Source organism: Carcharodon carcharias, chromosome 17 (genome assembly GCF_017639515.1).
Source record: "Carcharodon carcharias isolate sCarCar2 chromosome 17, sCarCar2.pri, whole genome shotgun sequence".
NCBI lineage: Eukaryota > Metazoa > Chordata > Chondrichthyes > Lamniformes > Lamnidae > Carcharodon > Carcharodon carcharias.
The window spans coordinates 72,206,392-72,227,929 of record NC_054483.1 but is presented as its reverse complement, the minus strand read 5'-3'; positions in this window follow the sequence as shown (position 1 = coordinate 72,227,929).

Genomic DNA, 21,538 nt, shown 5'->3' with positions numbered 1-21,538 from the left:
TAAGCCAAAATTAGGACAGCTAGAGTATATAAATTATGGGCAGGATGTTTCGCTGAGCGGGTGGACCCGCTCGAGTGTAACATGAGGCATGATGACGTTGAGCGAGTGTCCCGATGTCATTGTGCACCTGTGTGATAGTTCAATCGGCAGGCGTGCATGGGAGTCGGCAATGCGCTCGCTGACAATTAAAAGGACAATTAAGGCCAATAAAGTCCTAATTAAATGTTATTTTTCACTGCCTGTCCAACCTTACAATTGGCGGGCAAGTGAAAAGGCCAAGCGGCCTTTGCACATTTTAGGAAACCTCATTCTCGGGCAGGATGAGGTTTCTAACAGCAATTAAAAATAAAATATAAATTTTAACATTTCATTAAGAACATGGCCCTGCTCATGTCACATGTTTTTTTTAACAATTAAAATTGTTTATTTTTCATTCTTAAACTCTTTGTCTCCCTGAGGCAGCTCTGTGCCTCAGGGAACTCTTCCAGTGCGCACCCGCGCACATGCGCAAAATTCCCCGCTTGGCCTCCTCCCCTGCCTCACACAGACAGTGCTGAGCGCTGCCGCGTTTGTTTCATGCTGGGCGGGTCTTAATTGGCCCGCTAACGTGAAATCGCAGTCCGGCTCCCATCACGGGCGTTGATCGTCTTCCTAACTGCTCCCGCCTGCACCCCCCCACCCCGCCGCTGATCCCACCTGACTAGGGAAAAATTCTGGCCTATGAACTGAAGGAATTTTGATCAAACTAATCATGCACCTTAATTAACTGCTCTCCACTTCCGAGTTATTATCTTATTTCATTATTACCCGATTTAACAGGGTGCATAACAGCTTGTATCCAAAACAGGAAGGCAATAAAACTGTTCTGTTGAAGAGTCATACGGACTCGAAACATTAACTGTATTCCTCTCTGCAGATGATGCCAGACCTGCTGAGTTTTTCCAGGTATTTTTATTTTTGTATTTTATTTTTGTTTTGGATTTCCAGCATCTGCAGTTTTTTGCTTTTATCTTAAGGCAATAAAAGTGGTCAACATGGGATCTGTGAGAAATGCTAAGCAACAAGTTGAATAGACTGAATAGCCCTGCTTGAATTTTAAAAAAAGTTTTAAAACAGTTTAAGAATTAAAAATAAACAATTTTAAATTGTTAAAAAAACATGTGACATGAGCAGGGCCATGTTCTTAATGAAATGTTAAAATTTATATATTATTTTTATTTGCTGTTAGAAACCTCATCCTGCCTGTGAAAGAGGTTTCCTAAAAAGTGCAAAGGCCACTTGGCCTTTTCACTTGCCGCCAATTGTAAGGTTGGACAAGGCAACTGAATTACCTCTTTTAATAGGCAAGCATCACAGAAGTTGTACTAGCCTGTAATTAGTACAGCTACAATTCCAGGATTATCTTGTATGGTGATATATTACAAACAAATGCATAAAAATTTGAAGCAGCCCATTTATGTTTGGCGTTTCAGAACATGATCAACTAAAAAAGACAGAATTTGCAATTATATCAAACTTTCAACAATTTCAGAGCATCGCAAAGGACTTTACAGTCAATGAAGCAGGTTTGAAGTGTAGTCATTGTTGCAATGTAGGAAGCCCAGCAGTCCGTTTGCACATAGAAAGCTCCCACAAACAGCAAAGATCAGAGTATCTGCTTCAGATATTAGTTGAGGGATAAATATTGGTCAGGACCCTGATGAGAAATCCCTTGCTCTTCTTTGAATAGTGCCATAAGATCTTCGACATTCACCTAGAAAATGGTTTTCCTTTATACCCCCAGGATAATAATCTGCAGAGAACATTTACCAGAATTTGCAATACTCTTTCATACCTTGGGGTACATGGTTGTTGAAAGTTAAGCTTGCAAAAACTACTGCCAGCAGAAACACCATGTCAACTTATTTTTTTTAATTGCCGTTGAGAAAGTCCTAGTGAACCATCTTCTTTCACTACTAAAGTCCATGTGATGCACCCACAGTGCAGCTAGGGAGTGAGTTCCAGGATTTTGACCCAGTGACATTGCAGGAATGGCAATAGAGTATCAGATTAGGGTGGTGTGTGACTTGGTGGGGAACTTGCAGGTGGTGGTGTTCCCATGTGCCTTCTGACTTTGATCTTCTAGCTGGTAAAGGTCATGGGTTTGGAAGGTGCTATTGAAGGAGCCTTGGTAGTTGCTGCAGTCCATTTTATAGATGGTACACACTTCTGCCACTGTGCCAGTGGTGAAGGGGGTAAATTTTTAAGGTGATGGATGGGATGCCAATCAAGTGGGCTGCTTTGTCCTGGATGGTGTCAATCTTCTTGAGCGTTGTTGAAGCTGCACTTATCCAGGCAAGTGTGGAGTATTCCATCACACTCCGAGTTGTGCCTTGTAGTTGGTGGACAGGCTTTTGGGAATCAGGAGGTGAGTTACTAACTGCAGAACTCCCAGCATCTAACTTGCTATTGTAGCCACAGTATTTATGTGGCTGGTCTACTTAAGTTTCTGGTCAATGGAAACCCCCAGGAATATTGATGGTCGGGGATTCATTGAAGTTAATTCAAACGAATGTCAAGATTCTCTCTTGTTGGAGGTGATCATTGCCTGGCACTTGTGTGGTGTAAATGTTACTTCTCATTTATCAGCCCAAGCCTGAATGTTGTCCAGTTCTTGCTTCATGTGGGCATCAACTGATTCAGTATATCAAGGGGAGATGGTGGTTTAGTGGTAATTTTGCTAGACCAGTAATCCCGAGACCCAGGTTAATGCTCTGGGGACATGGGTTCAAATCCCACCATACAGCTGGTGGATTTTGAATTCAATTAATAAATGTAGAATTGAAAGCTAATCTCAGTAATGGTGACCATGTAACTATCATTGATTGTTGTAAAAACCCATCTGGTTCACTAATGTTCTTTAGGGAAGGAAATCTGCCGTCCTTACCTGGTCTCGTCCACATAAAACTCCAGACCCACAGCAATGTAGTTGACTTTTAACTGCCCTCTGAAATGGCCTTGGAGGCATTCAGTTCAACAGCAATCAGGGATGGGCAACAAACGCTGGCCTTGCTAGCGATGCCCACATCCCATGAAAAGAATTAAGGAATGCAAATCTTAACGAGCATCCCCACTCCTGACCTTATGATAGAAGGAAAGTCATTGATGAAGCAGCTGAAGATGGTAGGGCCGAGGACACTACCCTGAGGAACTCCTGCAGTGATGTTCTGGAAGTGAGATGACTGACATCCAACAACCATACCATCTTCCTTTGTGCTAGGTATGACTCCAGAGAGTCATGAATTTCCACTCTGACTCCAAATGACTTCAGTTTTACTAGGACTCTTTGAAGCCACACTCAGTGAAATGCTGCCTTGATGTAAAGACATCACCTCTGAAATTCAGCTCTTTATTCCATGTTTGGACCAATGCTATAATGAGGAGCCTGGCAGAAATTTGCAATCTTGACCCTATAGGGTAATGTCCTCGACCCAACTATCTTCAGCTACTTCACCAGTGACCTTCCCTCCATCATAAGGTCAGCAGTGGGGATGGTCATTAAGATTTACATTCCTTTATTCTTTTCATGGGATGCAGGCATCGCTAGCAAGGCCAGCGTTTGTTGCCCACCCCTGATGGTTTGGCACAGGGGTGCTCTTTGGCATATTTGGGTAATTGTGATCATCCTCTTAACCATGTTCTGTTTACAGTCCAAGGAAGCACCTAACTCAGGCAAAGGACCAAGGCGCATAAGAAACCAGCCATGCTGAAGCAGCTAATGCAATATGAAGAAGGTGGCTCGCCCTTTTTGTGAGAGGGGATGGGTGAAGGAAAGCTGGAAGACACAATCTGAGCACCAAGTGTCCTTCATTTACTATGATTCTTCCCATAATCACTCTCTTGAACATCCCCACTGGAGCTACACTCATTAAAGCAGGCCCCTTTTAATATTCCAGATGGAATATATAATTAACAGAGCAAAAAGTCCAAGTCAACATCATCCCAAGATACTAATAAAGAAGATAAAAACAAGAAAGGTAAATATTAAGTTTAATTGGTAAATTTATGATTTTTTTACCTTATATTCTGAAGCTTTTAAAACACACTCAAAACATACCTATTTCTCACTATTTATGTCTGCTGAGATCGCGGATAGGTTGTGGCTCTGCTTTAGGATTAAGCTACATAAAATATACATGGCTGGGTGTGGTAGAGTGCAGAAAATTAACCACTGAGTAACATTGGGTAGTAAATCATTAATCTATGATGTTTATGCTGCAAGTATATTTTTACAAGTCAAGGATAATTGTGCATTCTATTTATACTACACTTTGTCTTTGCTTCTATAAGATAATGTTTCTTTAAGTATACTTCAGTAGCATCTAACTCTTGTTTATGTACATTTGCTAATGCAAATCTGGATATTGCAATTGCACATAACTATTTTGCACTACTTATGTCTGCCTAGGACTCAAATAGGTTGTGACTCTGCTTTCGGATTATGCATTTAAAATTGCAGCAACTTTGTGGTACTACATAAACTATTGATCATAAATGAGATCCAACACTAGTGAATCATGGATAATTGAGTGATTAAAGAACAGTCATTTCATTGAGGGGCTCCAATTACAGTGGTTAAAGAATGTTCTCCATTTTGTAGCTAGACATGGTGAACTCCATTTTAAAATGACGATGAGCAGCAATGATTGATTAGCATTAAATGCATCATTACCATGAAAAATTGCTGCCTTAATGGCAATAAAACTAAGCTCATCTAGATCATTCTATCAGTCAGGTGAGGTTTCAGACAATTTTTCATTTCTATCCAACTCAAATGCTATCTTCTGACTATGTTATTTGAGGTCCGTTGGCTTTTTTTTAACGGCAGCAAAATATTAATTTAACAATAGAAGTGCATTACAATCGGAAGCTATCTTAGAAATGATTTGACACAGAGTTGGGATTTTCCAGCCCCAGGTGCCTGCCTGGCGCTGGGATCCTCCAGTTCTGCCGAAAGTCAATAGGCTTTTGGCTGAGTCGCCGAATCTCCTGCAGTGGGTCCCGCCATGAAGAGGCCGGAAAATCCCGGAGATCTTACTGGAGCAGAGGAAGAATATTTAAACTGTCATTGCAAGATGCAGATCTATTTTAGCTTGGAATTACTCTTTTCATTAAAACAATTATTTTTCTCATATAAGCGAATGGCAGCCAAAAGGATGCCAGATTTTCAGATAACTACGTAACTTAATTTTGTCAAGTCATGAAAACGTTGCATCAAGTAATATCGCACTGGTAATAATGATTCTTTAATAGTGCTCCATTGGTTAACGAGCCATTGTCAGTCTCAATGCTGAAAAGTTCAATGATATAACTGTGTAGTGTGCAAAATGTTGAAGAAAATGTTTGAATGGCAACAGAGAAAGAATCAATTTACTAATGAGTGGAAGTGCTGGTAGGTATAGTAATGAAGTAATAATGAGGCATTTTTGAACAGGGAGTGCAGCCTCCATGTATTGGCATGAAGCCTACAATACGACAAAGCCTAATTTTGTAGGTTTGAGTCCCTCACTAGAACTTGAACACAGCAATCTACGCTGACACTCCAGTGCAGTACTGAGGGAGTCCTGTACTGTCAACAGTGCTGTCTTTCGGATGAGACCTTAAACCTAGGCCCCTCTGCCCTCTCAGAAGAAGAGCAGAGGAGTTATCGTGGGGCTAATATTTATCCCTCAATTGACCTGATAAACAAAGATGATATGGTCATTATCACATAGCGGTGGGAGTTTGCTGTGTGTAAATTGGCTGCCACGTTTCCTACATTACTATAGTGACTATACTTCAAAAGTACTTCATTTGCTGTAATGCACTTTTGGATGGTTATGAAAGGTGCTATAGAAATGCAAGCCTTTTTTTCTTTCTTTAACATATCTCAAAGTGGGCAGAAAGTACCAAGGAAGCTGAAAGCTCTACAATCTGCACAATCGGCCCCTGAATTTAATGCCAATTAAATGGACATCCCATTTGCAGCTAGAGCACCTGATTAGCTCTCTGGCTGCAGAGGGCAAAGAGGGAATTCTTTCTTTTTACAGTGCATCCTCTCTTTCCCCATGGCTCAATCTCTATTTATTCATAAGAGGAATTTGGAATATATAAGAATGCACATTGACGGGGAGACTGATGCTAAAACTCTTGCCACTTAGCATTGCCTGGTACTATTGTACCCCTTGCCTGATGTCTGTCTTCCCCAAACAAGGTAACTGCTTAGCACAACCAGCAGTTTCATACCCAACATTATAGCCTGGCATTCCAGGCATGTTATAAAAGACAAAAGTACTACAAAGGTATGCAAATGACCAGACCCTGTAAGCTCTTTTGAAGGCCTTGCCCTTGTGTGATATATAAACAAAATGTACTATTAATGCAAAGATATAGTAGCAAGGGTGCAGAAAATAAGGTAACTTAAGTGAAATCAGTAAGGTTGTGCATATTACATTGAATGTTGTACAGTGACTAGAGTGCAGAAGGACATTTTTATGTTCCAAATAATCATGGAAGAAAATTTCCTGTGTTTGATGTGTAACAAAATAATAATGGCTTTATGCATTGGTTACGAATGGCACAGATATAATACTCCCTGCAACATCTATCCTGGTCTCAATCACCATGTATTCCTGAAGGACAGTTTAAAAGCTGGCAGGACTGCAGAGATAGTCTTCCAGCAATCGGAGGTTATATTTGAATGATATGGAGAAATGTTCTCTCTAAGCTGTGTATGTATGTGTCTATGCAGCAGTTGAGAGTGTGTCATGAAGGGAACAAACAGGCTGTGCACAAGAAAAGTTCCCTTTAAAATGTATGCAGGTGCAGTTCTTCAATCTTAAAAAGGGATTATGCAGTACAACAGGCTGGCCGTGCAGAACAAGCAGAAGTTAAAGGGAACAATGTTATGGAAGTTGCATTAGCAAAGACTCCAAAAAAGACAGAAAATTAGCTTTTAATAGTAAAATTAATATCCACATAGGTAAGATAAGATGAAATTAGAACTTCAAATCATATAACTATATAAGAAAGAGTCAAAACAGAACCATAAATGGTTATAGTACAGAAGGAAGCCATTCACCATCAATGCTACATTGGCTGTTTACTGGAGCAATCTAAAACTAATCAAAATGTCCTGCTCTAGCTCATAGCTCTGTATTTTCTTCTGTTTCACATTTCTATCTACTTCCTCCCAATCAATCCCTGTGTCGAAATATGCCATGCCCTAGCAAATCACTCCTTAAAGAATGTTTATGCAATGGAACAGAAATTTTTTCCACTGAAATTTAAGAGTTAAAATACTATGATGGATGCATCTTGAAATAAATGAGTGGGAGACAAGGCTACGAAACTGTAATGCTGATTCTCCAATTCATGCTCCCTTTCAGCTGCAATTCCCTTCCCCAATAATGAGATTGGTGATGTTACATTGTGTGCATTTGATTAGAATATTCTTCTCCCCAGTGTTTGCCTTAGTGAATACATATTGTCTATACTGTTTTTAAATGGTGACTTCTAAGTGATGCTGTAGTAGGAATATGTTTGGGGGCTGATTGCTGGGTGTCAATGGATAGAATTTGGGATTAAGTTAGCTTTAACCCTTTATGCTGGCTCCTAAACGAGCCTCAAAATAGCTTCCATTACTGCTATAACCCTTTATGGTTCTGATTTTAACTTATTTTTCTCTGATTCCATCATTGTGCAGGTGTCTAGCTGCTCCCAGCCATGCTCCATAAGGCTGGATTGGTCATTTGCTATCACTTGTGTCGAAGAATTGGAATGGTCACATGTAGCCTTGAGAAGCAACAACCTCTTTGTGCCACCCCAGCTAAGTTCCTATACTGATACTTCTGTAGAAGTTTACTGATCCCTGCATGGGCTCAGGCCTCAGGTCAGTAAAGTGGTAAGTGTAGCCCAATTTTAAGTTTTTTTTAAACTAATTGTCTGCCTTATTAGATCCCAAGCTTTTTATAGCAACAGCCTGAACACCATGAGAAATATTTTACTCTTCTTGGGATCAGTACCATGGAGGGCTGCAGCTCTCAAGCTCCACATGCTCCATGGTAAACAGTAGTGAAGGGATGTCTCAATTCATGATTCCATAAGGTGCAATAAGTGGATTCTTCCATACTCAAAGCCTTATCTTGCAAGCTGCTGTGTGTGGATTCAAATAACTCCATGTATGGAACTATAGAAATTAGGAATTGTGGATATTTACAGCATAGAAGAAGGGCATTCAGCCCATTGTGTCTGCATGGCCAACAAGCAGGCATCCAAACTAATTCTACTTTCTAGCTTTTGGTCCATAACCGTGTCAGTTATGGCACGTCAAGTGCATAGCCTTGCATTTTTTAAATGTTATGAGGATTTTTGCCTGTATTACCCTTTCAGGCAATGAGTTCCAAATTCCCACCACCCTCTGGGTGAAAAGTTTCCCCTTGAATCACCTCTAAACCTCCTTCCTCTTATCATATCTATTCCCCCTTGTTATGGATTCCTCAGCCAAGGGGAATAGGGCCTTCCTATCTTGAACCCCTCATAATTTTATAACAATTAGATCTCCCATCAGCCTCCTCTGCTCCAAAGAAAACAATTCTAGCCTACCCAATATTTATTCATTATTAAAATTCTCCAGTCCAGGCAACATCCTCAGAAATCTTTTCAGTACCTTCTCTAGTGCAATCACATCTTTCTTATGGTGTAGTGACCAGAATTGCACACAGCACTCCAACTGTGGCCTACCTAGTGCTTTATTCCGTTCCAGCATAACCTCCCAGCTCCTTATATTCTATGTCTTTCCATGATGGGTGAATTTTATCTTGCAATGACTCCCATGTACCCATTCTGTATTTTTTTAAAAATTCACTCATGAGATATGGGCATTGCCCAAAGCCAATATTTTGCCTTGTAACACACATGAGTACATGAACATGAATTGAAATTGCACAAGAAGGAGTTTTCGTATCAAGCTTTTAGGATGCCAGTGTGAGTTGTATCTTGAATTTGCTCTGCTTTAGCTCAGCCATGCATGTTTAGCAATCAAAGGGCATTAATGATTTCTGAGTAAGTTAGAAGGGGAAGTAGTAATGTGGAACAGGCAAACACTTCCTATGGAATTTATACTGGGGGCCTTCTGTTTGCTGGAAAATGTTTGAATAACCTTACGTTAGCAGTTCCTAAAGTCTGCCAACTTTTTCCATCCTATGCATACCAGGCACAGCACTGGCTATTGACTTCAACAATGACAACTTGCATTTATATGGCACCCTTAACATTTTAAAATGTCTCAAGGTGCTTCACAGGAGCATTATCAAATAAAATTGGACATTGAACCTCATGATGAGATGTTAGGATAGATGACCAAATGATTGGCTAAAGAGGTAGGTTTTAAAGAGAGTCTTAAAGAAGGAGGATGGGGGAGAGAGGTGAAGAGGTTCAGGCAAGGAATCCAGAACTTAGGACATAGGCAGCTGAAGACACAGTCACCAAGGGCGGAGTGATTAAAATGGGGGATGTGCAAGAACCCAGATTTGGAGGATCAGAAAGGTTTTGGGTGGTTGCGTGGCTGGAGAAGGTTACATAACTGGGAAGGGGCGAGCCTATGGAGGAATTTGAAAACAAGGATGAGAATTTTAAAATTGTGGAATTGCCGGACTAGAAGCCAATGTAGGTCAGTGAGCATGGATGAAAGGAACTTGGTGTGAGTTAATACAGGCAGTGGTAGATTTGGGTGATATTACAGAGTTGGAAATACTCCATTTTGGTGATGGAGACCATATATGGCTGGAAGATCATCTTGGAATCAAATGCAACATCAAGATTGCAAACAGTCTGTTCAGCTCAGACAATTACCAGAGAGAGGGCTGGAATCAGAGGTGAGGGAGGGGTTTTTGGTGGGGACTGAAGACAATGGCTTCAGTCATCCAAATATTTAGTTGGAGGAAATTTCTGCTCCCAGTACTGAATGTTGGACAAGCAATGTGAACAGTCAATTACAGGTTCAAAAGAGATGGTGAGTTGGAGCTGGGTGTCATAAGTGTACATGTGGAACTTTGCTCTGTTTTCGGATGATGTTGTTGATGGGCAGCATGTAGATGAGAAATTGGAGGAGGTCAACAGTAGATCCTTGAGGAACTTCAAAGTAATGGTTGGGGAGCAGGTAGAGAAATTATTGCAGGTGATCCTCTGACTACGATTCGATAGACAAGAATGGAACAAGGTGTGTGTAAACCTACCATTTGGCAATGGAGGATAGGCATTGGAAGAAGATAATGTGATCAAGTGTGTCAAAGACTGCAGATGGATTGAGAAGAATAAGGAGCGATAGTTTCCCATTGTCACACTCACAAAGATGTTATTTGTGATTTTGAGTTCGGTGGTGGCGGGAGAGGCTGGATGGGAAGGATTCAAACATAGTGTTGTGGGAAACATGGGCATGGATTTGGGAAGCAAAAACACATTCAAAGACTTTGGAATGGGAAGGGAGGTTAGAGATGAAACAATATCCTGCAAGGACAGATGATTCCAGGGCAATGATCTTCCTAAGCTGTGCACAGTGGATATGAAGGTATGGCACAAGCCATTTACAAACCATCCCCATAAGATACCACGTGGTGCACAAAAAAATCAAAAAGTATCATGCATTGAAACAAACAGGCCATGCACAGCAGAAAAAAACAATTAGAGGAATCATTGGTCAAGGGTGTATTTTAGAGGAGAGGGATGTTGATGGCAGATTTAAAGGGGAGAAGAACAGTACTTAGGGACAAGAAACTGTTGACAATTTAAGCTACTGTGCCTAGGAAGGGAATTTAGGTGGTAAGCAGTTTGGTGGTAATAGGAGGATCTGGAGGTGGGTCTCATGGGCAAGATAAGTTCAGGGAGGATAGGATGGGAGAGGGGAGAGAGAGATGCAAGTTTCTGGCTGGGGCAGGGGAACCTTGGGAGAAACTTGGCCCAGTGGGCAAGGTCAAGGGAGGGAAACTGAATGGCTAATCAGAATCTTTGTGACAAAGAGGTCCATGGGCTTTTGGATGTGTTGGAGGTGATTATAGAGGAGGCAGAGTATGCTACACTGGTCTCTTTTTGGAATGTTGCCCCACCAGTGCCAAATAGGGCAATTGTCCTTACACTCAACAGTATAACAGTATTTCCATTATTCCATTTATAAATCAAAGCATTCATCTGCTGTGCTATTCCATCACTTCTGCAAACATTTAATTTGCTCGGTTAAAATTGTCTTTTTCCCCACCATGTCTCACTTCCATTTGACTGGCTCCTGCCCTTTAATCAGCTGCTGCAGCCCTTTAAAAGCTGCCATTGAAGGAGCTTGCAGAGAATACACAATTAGGGGTAAATATTGAACTCCCATGTGGAAACCTATCAGCTGCATGCCTTATTACAAATTGTTTCTGCCCTAGATACATCCATCATAAAATTTCAATTCCAAATTTTAAAGAAAAAGGTTTGTGTTTCCATCTCACTGGCTTTTTTGCTTTTTATGCTTGGTTTGAGTAGGGCTGCATCATAATGGACAATCAGAATGAATCCAAGGTATATCAGAGATGACTCCTTTATAACCAGCTAATTGAATGGATTACAACAGATTTGTAGATGTTCCAAATTCCCGCAAAGCTTCATTGTATTCCTCAGGTTGTGCATATCCTATGCCAATTAAGCAAAGCATTGTTCTCATAGCATCACGGACTTCTTTTGAAATCAAAACCTTAAGATTAACAAAACTGTTCAGATTAAATAGAAAGGGTTGAGGAATCAGACTAGCATAAAATTAACTAAAAGCCAGATTTCTGCCAGTTTTTCTTTTTGCTTCATGAAAATTGGGCAGTGAATGAATTAACATCCTTGATATTAAAACAATAATGCATCTATTTTAATTTTCAAACCTTAGTAGGTGTCTTACACAGCCATCTTTTGAGGACAAGAGTAACATTTCAATACTAATATAAAAAACATTAAATACAAGTTGTGCATATGTTGGTACCAGCCTGAAAATAATATCCTTGTAAACCTTTCTTTTCAAGTCATCTGATTCCAAAACACTGAAGACTTTCATCACAGGGAGTGCTAAACCGCTCCCTCTTGTCACGTGATTTAACTGTCACTACAGGTTCTACATAAAAATAACACAGTGCTCCAGTAATCGTCTGTTTCATTAAAACATTGCATGTATTTATTGAAAACAGATGTCTCGAAACATATTCAAGTGCTGTAATACGATCTTGTACTTCAGAAAACATTAATAAGTCATTCAAGCTTTTATATGATTATCTGAATACTTCAATTGTGTTACAGCCTCAATTATTTTTTATTCCATATGTAATAAAATTACAGAGCAAATTAACAATTGTTCCAGTTTTTAGTTCAGACATTACTGTGCATTAATGTTGCTTTAATTCTCAATAGGTTAGAAGAGATGTAAATGTAGAAGGGTGCCTAGCAATGTTTTGAGTGAACGTTCATCACTCCATTTGTCTTCAAAAGCATTTTATTGGGCCCCTGGCTCTATGTGCCAACTCTGTTCTTGCAAGCTCCAACTGATTTTTCTCCCCATTCCATAACTGGGATCAGTAGTTATAAATTTATCCTATGGTTGAGAGATATAGGATATCAAGGCAACTTGAGAATTAAAGATGAAATAGTTGGCAGGGCTAATCTTAAAACTGAGGTAGAATACAATTGTCAAATTCAGGAAAGAAAACACAAATATTTCAATACTAATAATGCTTCATGACAAGAGTCTGAAGTACCACAAGATCTCTCTTTTGCCTCGCTCGTCTCTTTTTTCCATCTGTCCTTTTCTGCCCGTTATTTGGTGTTTGGGATATTGCTTGCTTTAGCTGTTATCCATTATATACCATATTCATGCTAGCTCAAAATAACAGTTACAATTGGTTAATTCTAACACCACCAAGCTTTAGTCTGCTTTACCCTGCTGTCATGATCCTAATACATTTGTTTAGCATATAAATAATAGATGTAGAGACGAATAATAGAGTGGTTCAAGAAAACTTCAAAGTTTTACAGATGGCTATTTTAGATTAGAAATGCAAAGGATTTACTCATGCTTGGATTGATCCAAGAAGACAGGTCCCAATAAGCACCATGAAGGGTAACCCCCATCCTTCCTCTTTCAATGTATGGAAATCTTAAAGAATGCACACACAAAAATCATAACATATCCTGGGATAGTTTAATGGAAAATTTGCCATTGAGGCCAAAAACTCAAAAAGCCTGATAGCAAATGGCACAGTATTTAAATTAGCCAAACTGCCATTACAAATCATTCTTAACTATAAAAGATGGACACTCACCTCATTTATGTAGAAAAATAATAAACCTCAATCAAAGTTCCTTGGGTGACAGTGGATGCAGAGGACTTCAGTTTGGCCCATTACCACATTACGATATTATTGAAAGAAAAGACAGGACTATGGTCATAGAAGATAAACAACTGAGAGAAAGAGAACTGCAGAAAAAAGACCTTTGCACTTTTAGACTCTGAAGGGCTGCAGCATAACCTAGAATATAAGTGCTTCCCACCTAAGTGTATGAGCTCTGTGCTGAGCTTTTTGAGCTAATGGAGTAATAAAATAAAATTTGAATGGGACTACAGATTAGGTCAAAACACATCAGAAACAAATGTTATAAGCAGTTCAACTTCTAGCAGAACAAGAATAAAAATCATGGAATTAGTTTACAAAAACATGCCTTGTGCTGGCAGGGCAAGACATTCTTAATTTTGAATGACCTTTACTGATTGAACACAGCATGTTTATTTGCAAATGAGTATAGTGAAGCAGAAAGAAACTGGAATAGTGTCTCTCAAACTCAATCCAATGTTCAGTGTGGAATCTGAAATTCATCATAATAAATGCCACAAATTGTGAGTAAAATATGATTGACAAGCCCTATTTCAATGGTTCAAGCTATTAGTTCAAGAAACAATTATTTACAATATTGAAAAATCATGGATTGATTTGGACCAAATGAGAAGGCCAGAGATGGAATGATTTCCATACCCCTCTTGCAGACAAGGATTGAATAAAACAGAAATACAATGTAATATCCTTTTGGAACCAATCAGGTAATATAACCGGAATCTTGCTTTTATTTAGGTTATATTTCACCAGCTATTAATCCTAGTTTGTAAATTTCAAGGCCCAATTAAAATACTCTAGTTGATTTGAGTGTTCAGATAAAAGCTGCATCCTAGTAATTTATTAACTGTCCAAGGGAAGTTAGTAAGCAAGCTTCCTGCCTATTAGGCTGGAGACATTTTTCTGGGATGAGAGCTAAACAAGTCCAGAGTATCACTGGGGCCGAAGTTTTCGTGGAGTTGCCAATTCTGGAGCCAGTTAAAAATGGAGGGTGGGACCCAATTCCAGGATTCCCAGCAGCAGCTATTTTCACTGGTGTGGGATAAGGATGCGGATAGCAAGCCCGCACTCTGTGCTCCCAACCTGGCTGGCTCCACTGTGGGGAGTAGGCACCTTCTAGCCATCTCCACAATTTTCATGGACGTAGGCCAGCTTTTCCATGGGGAGAATTTCCTCTATGTCGGGCGGGGGCGGTCGGGGGCGGGCACGGTGCCGATCGCCGCCCATGATTGGCTGTGCGCCGCCATTTTATGTTGGCGGGCCAATTAAGGTCTGCCAAACGTGTTGCATAGCTGGTCGTGCTCAGTGTTACCTGTGCAGGTGGGGGGAAGAGAGAGAGTTGGAGCCTGTGCTCTTTTGTGCATGCATGAAGTACATATTGAGATATATTGAGATTTTTTAATAAAGGTAAAAATTATTTACACATGTCCCCTCATGTGACAGTGTCACATGAGCTTGGAAGTGTTTATGAATTGCGCAAAACCGATTTATTTATTTTATAAAACCTTCAGGAAGCCTCATCCCGCTCATGGATGAGGTTTCCTGAAAAACGTGAAAGCTGCTTGGGTTCTTCACCTGCTCACCAACCTTAAGGTTGGACGGGCAGCTTTGATAAGTACTTTAACTGGGTTTTTAGCGGCCTTAATTGGTTGTTGACAGCTTGGCAGGTGCATAGCCACCTAACATAATATCTAAATGGCGTGCACTGACGTCAGGATGCACGCCCAACGTCACTTGCATGTCATTTTACGCATCGCTGTGCCAGGCACTCCCCTGCACACCAACATCAAAAGCCTGGCCCATGACTTGTGGTTCACAACCCCTCAGAGGAGTCATGAACCATTGTCTGAATTTGGGAAACATTTTTACCCATGCCCCACATGCCTCCCCATGCCACCTTCATGCCCATTCAGCTAGTACATACTATGAGCAGAATCTTCTGGCTGGCTTTCAGGTGGTGGAGTCCACATGCCAGCGTTTAAAATGCTGTGCATTGATGTCATGCGAATGTCCCGATGTCAGCGCGCGGCATCGCGATATTTCAGTCAGCGGGCACATTATACAGCGGGATGCGCGTCTGCCATTAATTAAAGGCCTTGTTAAGCGCATTAACTCTCCAATCAACCAGCATTTTGAGGAGCCCGTGTGAACTTCGGGTCGGCGCACTGCCCCAATGGGCAGGCGGGTAAGTGATTTTTTTACAAACCTCATCCAGTGGCGGGATGAAGTTTGATATTGCGTTTAAAAACTTTTAATAAAGTGTTTGTGTTCTTCACTAACATGTTCCATCTTGTGTGACAGTTTCACATGAGGGGGCATTTTAATGATTTTTAAGTTTTTCTTTTTTTAGAGTTTCACAGAGTTTCAGCGATCTCCCTGAGGCAGCACTTAGCCTCAGGGAAATGTGCGCTCTTTCATGTGCATGCACAAAAGAGCGCACTCTGGCAGTTGGGGAATCCCCCCCGCCCGCACAGAAAGTGCATAGCACTTCCCATCGGGCTACATGCTGGGCGGGCCTTAATTGACCCACCCACTTAAAATGGAGGCGGGGCCCGTTTTGGCAGCAGTGATCGGCTGCCCGCCTGCTGCCAAGTCGGTCAGGCCCGCCCACCCATCAAGGGCAAAATTTTGTCCTATGTGCAGAATTAATGAGTCGTATAATATCAATGGTAAGTGTGGAAATGCTGAGAAAAAAATACCCATTCTGAAATCTGCTTTGAAAAGAACTGCTGTTCCTACAATCCAAAAAAGTGTCTATCAGACAATCAATTATATTAACAATAAGCAAAGCTTTAACTGCTTCACACTTGTTAATCTTGTCCTAATAAACATACAAAAATTGACAAATGGAATCACAGAAAAAGAACTTATATCTACACGGATGTCAATTAAGCAAAGTAAACAATTCACTCAGTTGTCAAAAAAAATCTCTGCTGAGCTAATGCATTTGAAAGTCTTGGAGCTCAGCCAAGCATTCATAATGAACATAGATAGAAAACCCAGATGTCTGGCCATCTGTTTCTATTGAAAAAGTTCCAGGGTGGCCTCATGGAAGGGGCATTGGGAGTAGGTCTGGGCCTGGTGGGTCAGGGCTAGAGGGTTTAACCATTTTTAATACAAGTGGGACAAAATCACAGAGATCTGAAGCAAGGCTTCTAACCAGTCTGCCTCAGCATTTGCCTGCCCCTGTGGCTGCCTAAGGTCTGCTTCCAGGGTCAGCAGGATAGAATCTTGCTGAAGTGAAAATTGGGCATAACAGGGTCCTTTAAACTGTGACGGGACTGCCCGAGTCGGGAAATTTCATGACTTAAGCTGCCCATGTGAGTAATGAAAATCCTGCCTCAGATCTCTAAAGTCCTTTTAGCTCTTTGAGTATACTATAGGTTCTTCTGCGTTCTTTTTGTCTTTTTGTCTATTAGGGCTCTATTTGTCCAAACCCATAGGGGGAAATGAGGAAATTTTATTCCATTGAAATGAAGTTTAAATAGTTTTGAAGGGAAATACTGAACGCCTAGAATTTTGTCCCTCTGTTAATAAATTTAGAAACAGTAATAAAACAAAAACTAAATCCTGTGTATTGACAAATGCCCAACATCTGGTATATTCTCCAAAATAACTATTGAATCAAAGACCCAAATAATAAACAATTCATTACAATAGCAGAAGGTCGGTATCCCTTGGTAGGACCATTGCGTAATATCCACAAGTTTACTGTTTTGATGCAGTTTGGCATCTGGCTTTCCCAGCACTCTTTTAATATATGGTAATTGTATTCCAGGTTTATTGAGAGTCTGGCCAAAGCAAATATTTGTTTTAGTAAAGCTCCAATATTTGGTGCACACACACTTAAGCTGATCACCAATACGTCTAGAATGTTCCATAAATCTACCTTCCAGGTCTGGTTTATAGCCTGCCATTTTTGACAGAAGATTTCAATGATTAAGAGTTCATATCATTTTCTTCTGCATTAAAGAAAAGTGAGAATAACTAAACTGTTCACTCACTGTAGGTTTGGAGATCATTGTACTCAGTAAGATATTTCTCTTGTAGTTAAGTAATGCAGCAGTCCTGCTGTTCAGACATTTTGGGGATCTAGCTACTCTGTGTGGCTGTTATAGACTTGATCTTCCAGACAGGTTTCTCTTAGAAACTGTGAATTTTATTTACAGGGCTTCAGCAGCAGTTACATGCTTCCATCAAGAACCACAGCTAGACACAAACTCCACCCCCAAGGTTCCTCACACCTAGGGCTTATTTATTCAAACTGTCATGTGATACTACATGGTATAATAAGTCTTAAAGCTACAGTCACAACATTTCTTAAAGCTACAGTTACTACATTCCTCCCCTTTTAAATTTTTTTTACAATTTGTGTTTACAAAAACAATTACATTCATGACATTGCAAATATATACACGGCTTATGAAATTATAAGTTCAGCCTCTCAGGCGGTTTCTTAATCTGGGTGGAACATTGTAGCTCCATGACTTTAGAATCTCTTACTGAATCTTCATTTTCTGGAACTTCAGCAATGTCGGGTACCTCTTAAGGCACAGGCAGTTTAGTGTTATCCACTCCGACAGAGACATCTGGTATGTCTATCCTTGATTGATTAATCACAATGGGGATACAGGTTCTACAATGTTTGCAGGTGGACATCAGTTTGTTGGGGTATCTCCCTTCTTCTCTAATGATCCATGTATTTTCAGGTGATCTGGCCCTTCACTTCTACATGGTATGACAACAGTATGGTCACAGAAACCAACTCGATCCACCACCGACGTTTCGCACAAATACTGTTTCACCGGCAATAAATTCTCGCTCTTGACTATGCAAATCATGAGTCACTTTTTGATTCCCTTGACTGTTCTCTACCTTCCCCATCCAAATTGGGAAGTACCAGGCTTAATCTTGTATGAAGGTGGCGCTTCATAAGTAATTCTGAAAGTGTTGAACCCGTAGTAGTGTGGGGGTGGGGGTCGTTCTATAATGAAACAAGAAATGTGAAAGTTTAGTCTCCAATGATCCTCCTGATAATTTTTTCATCCCAACTTTAAAAGTCTGTACTGCTCTCCATTAGACGATGGATAATACGGTGCTGTCTTTATGTGTTTGATATCATTTAGGTTCACAAATCTTTAAAATTCAGCAATAGGAAATGCAGTACCATTGTCCGAAGCAATGACTCCTGGTAATCCATGTATAGAAAAAGTTTGATGTAACCTTTCTATAGTCGCACCTGACATTGGTGATCTAACTTTGTACACGTCTAACCATTTGGAATGTGCGTCAATTATTAGTAGAAACATGGTGCCTAGAAATGGACCTACATAATCCATGTGCAATCTCACTCAGGGTCGACCAGGACCAGGGACTGTAACAGGCAACTTCTGTAGCTGCCCACACTGGAGACAGTGCTTATCCATGTCCTCTATATCACTGCCAGATATACCTCCTTGCAAACATTTCCATTTTGGAAATTCCAGGATGCGCGTTATGCAGCTCAATTAAGAGCGGTCCACTTCCTTGTGAAGGAACGATGACTTGTGCACCCCATAATAGGATACCATCCTGACTACTCAATTCATTCCTTCGAGTGAAGAATGGCTTCAATTCTTCGGGAACTGGTTCCTGGGACCATCCTTTCAATACTTGGTCTCATAATCTAGACAAGACTGGATCCCCGTTCATCCAGTTTCTTATTTGTCTTGTGCAGACTGATGAAGAATCCAGGAAATGCATCACTAATACGATCTCTTGGGGCGTTGGAGCACGCTCAATACTCTCCTGCAAAGGAAGGCGACTTAGGGCATTTGCCTGGGCTATATGCATCCCTGGTCTGTGCATAAAAGTATATTCATATGCTGATAAAATCAAAGCCCATCTTTGAATTCTTGCAGAAGCTATGGAAGGGATAGCTTTTTCTTCACTAAACAGACCCAAGAATGGTTTGTAATCAGATACTATAGCAAAGTGTCGGCCATATACATACTGATGGAATTTTTTAATTCCAAAAATAATCAATAATCCTTCTTTCTTGATTTGTGAATAACCCTTCTTGAATGTAAAAAGGGTTCCGGATACATAGTCTATTGGCCTTTTTGAACCATCGTCCGCTTTGTGAGAGAGTTCTACTCCCACACCATAGGGAGAGGCATCGCATGTTAGCATCAATTCTTTCATCTGGTTGTCATGTACTGACTAGTTCGAAGAGTGCAAGAGCTGTTTAACTTTCATGGAGGCTTTTTCTGAGTTGACTTCCAAGACCAATCTTGGTTTTTCTTTAATAATGAGTGTAGAAGGGCTAGGACCATTGATAAATTGGGTAGGAATCGACCATAATAATTTACCATACCCAAGAATGACTTGACCTCTGAGACATTTGTAGGTGAGGGTGCCTCCTTAATAGCTTTAACTTTTTCTTCGACTGGGTGTGACCCTTGGGCATCCACCTGGTGGCTCAAGTAAACAACTTCATTTGCCGGGAAGGTAAACTTTCCCTTTTTTTAAGGGCACCCCTGCTTCCAAGAATTATTTTAAGACTTCTTCCAAGTTAGCCAAACGTTCCGCTTTTGTCAGCCCAATTATTAGGATGTCATCCAGGTAGACCACAACTTGAGGCAACCCTTGCAGCAAGCTCTCCATCGTCTTTTGGAAAATAGTGCGGACTGAAGAAACACCGAAAGACAGGAACGTGTATTGATACAACCCTTTGTGTGTGTTTATGGTTACAAGTCCTCTGGATGTATTACCCATTTCAGTTGCTGATATGTGTGACTCATATCTAATTTAGTGTAAGTTCTCCCTCCTGCTGATTTGGCATACAGATCCTCATTCCTGGGGAGAGGGTACTTGTCCAACTTGGCTGTCTTGTTTACTGTTAACTTGTAATCCCCACAGATATGGATGGTTTGATCCAATTTCAAGAGAGGGACTATGGGTGCTGCCCATTCTGAAAATTGAATTGGCTGAATAATGCCCAGCTTCTCCAAATGGTTTAATTCAGTGTCAACATTCTCTCTCAGGGCATAAGCTGCAGGCCTGCTTTAAAAAAATGAGTTGCTTCAGAGTCAACATAGATCTTAGCCTGCAGGCTCATTCCTCATTCCCTCTCCAAAGAACTTGTCATATTTATTTAGCAGCTCTGACGGTCCTCCAGCTCTTAGCTGGAAAATTTTAGACCAATTTAGTTTAATTTCCTTTAACCAATCGCTACCTAGAAGGCTCGGTCCTTCACCTTCCACTACAATCACAGGGAGCTGTGCTGTCTGGTGCTTGTAATAAACAGGTACACTGGTAATACCTTTCACTTGTATGACTTCACCAGTATACGTTTTCAATTTGGCTGAAGTCTGCTCCATATTTAGTTGTTGAGTACCCTTGTGCTCCCCCGCTACAGCAGTTGATGCACCGGTATCTACTTCCATAATCAAAAGTTTTCATTTGACCTGCAGAGTAACAGTGATTGACTCATTTTCCCTACTTTCACATTAAATGGAGGATAAACATTGGAATTAGTGGTTTCTGGTTCTTCCACATTATGTTCGATCAGTTTAGTTTGCTGCCTGGGAGTCTGTCTTAATCTTGCCTTACATTGCTTCAGTATGTGACCTCTTTTATGACAATAATGGCACTCCACCTCTTTAAAACGGTCAAGTTTCAGGGATATGGTTACTTCCACATCGGTAACAATTCATTTTTAGATTTGCTGCTGAACTGTCTCCTGTATAGCTTTTAAAGTTTCGGCTAGCAGGGACTGTCTCCCGCTTCACGGCTGACTGCCTGGTTTTCAAGCCACGCCCAGTGGTCTGTTCCTGCCTCAAATGGAAAATGGCGCCATTTTGTACTCCCTGTAAGGCCTGCGGATCCCACTCAGCACTTTCCATCACCAGTGTTATTTCCAATGCTCTTTTAAAATCAATGTTTACTTCAGCTAATAGCTGTCATTGAATGGCATTATCGTGCACACTACAGAGCAAACGATCCCTTAACATATTGTTTAGGGTCACCCTGAAGTCGCAATGTTTAGTTAGCTGTTTTAACTTTGCTGTGATCTGCTCCGGGGCTCTTACTCTTGAATTAAATTTAAAACTCAGCATGATTATGGAGGTTTTGGGTTAAAA